The 1,421-nt window shown below is 42.2% G+C and overlaps 1 non-coding gene across 1 annotated transcript; it reads left to right on the plus strand.

Annotated features, from left to right (window-relative positions):
- The first annotated feature begins 1,091 nt into the window (after positions 1-1,091).
- Positions 1,092-1,199, plus strand: LOC130959079 (small nucleolar RNA R71). The gene has a single exon (XR_009078174.1). It is a non-coding gene; the product is annotated as a small nucleolar RNA R71 (small nucleolar RNA).
- The last annotated feature ends 222 nt before the right edge of the window (positions 1,200-1,421 follow it).

Raw genomic sequence — 1,421 nt, forward strand, 5'->3', positions numbered from 1 at the left:
CGGATCCTGCCTCTTTGAGGCAATTTCTGCCTAGACAAGTTATCCAGTTCTTTGGTGAGCAAAGGGGGTTCATCCTCCCAAGTCTCATTTCCAATAACCTGTCATTTAGCTTCATGATTGCTCCAAGGTATTTAGCAACTTGCTCTTCAGTGACATACTCATCCTCTTCAGAGGAAGAATACTCATCAGAGCTCATGAAGGCAGTAGTAAGTAAGGAATCTCCATGGTCTCAGTTTGAGTCTCAGATTCCCAAGGTTCCTCATTGGGGAACTCATTGGAGGCCAGTGGACGTCCAGTGAGGCCTTTCTCAGTGGCGTTCACTGCCTCTTCTTCCTCCCAGAATTCGCCATATTTATGGCTTTGCACCTCCTTTTGGATTTTCTTCAGTGTTACTTGGGAGAGTGCTTGGGGGAAGTTCAGTAATTTTCTTGCTCAGCTCCAGTCCTTCCAAATTCCTAATGGATCTAGTTTCAGTCATGAAACTTTGAGTGGTTTTGATTAGATCAGAGACCATGGTTGCTAAGTCAAGGTATTCTGCTTAGAGCTCTCTGTCTGTTACTGAGAGAGATGATGGAAAAGGTTTACCATTGTTAAACCTGTTTTCTTCCATTATTATTATTGAAACCTTGTTGAGGTCTCTCTTGATTCTTCCATGAGAGATTTGGGTGATTTCTCCATGAAGAATTATAGGTGTTTCCATAGGGTTCTCCTAGGTAATTCACCTCTTCCATGGAAGGGTTCTCAGGATCATAAGCTTCTTCCTCAGATGAAGCATCCTTAGTACTGTTGGTGCATTTTGCATTCCAGACAGACTTTGAGAAATCAAATTGACTTGTTGAGTCAATATCTTGTTCTGAGCCAATATGGCATTCAGAGTGTCAATCTCAAGAACTCCTTTCTTCTGACTAGTCCCATTGTTCACAGGATTCCTTTCAGAAGTGTACATGAATTGGTTTTGCAACCATTTCAATCAATTCTTGAGCTTCTGCAGGCGTCTTCTTCAGATGAAGAGATCCTCCAGCAAGCTATCCAAAGACTCTTGGATAGTTCAGAGAGACCATCATAGAAAATACCTATGATGCTCCTTCAGAAAGCATGTCTGAGGGACATCTTCTGATTAATTGTTTGTATCTTTCCCAAGCTTCATAGAGGGATTCTCCATCCTTCTGTCTGAAGGTTTGGACTTCCACTCTAAGCTTACTCCATCTTTGTGGTGGAAAGAACTTTGCCAAGAAGGCATTGACTAGCTTTTCCCAGGAGTCCAGGCTTTCTTTAGGTTGAGAATCCAACCATATTCTAGCTCTGTCTCTTATAGCAAAAGGGAATAGCATCAGTCTGTAGACCTCAGGGTTAACCCCATTAGTCTGACTGTGTCACAGATTTGCAAGAATTCAGCTAAAAACTGATGAGGATCTTCCATT

Source organism: Arachis stenosperma, chromosome 10 (assembly GCF_014773155.1).
Source record: "Arachis stenosperma cultivar V10309 chromosome 10, arast.V10309.gnm1.PFL2, whole genome shotgun sequence".
Lineage (NCBI taxonomy): Eukaryota > Viridiplantae > Streptophyta > Magnoliopsida > Fabales > Fabaceae > Arachis > Arachis stenosperma.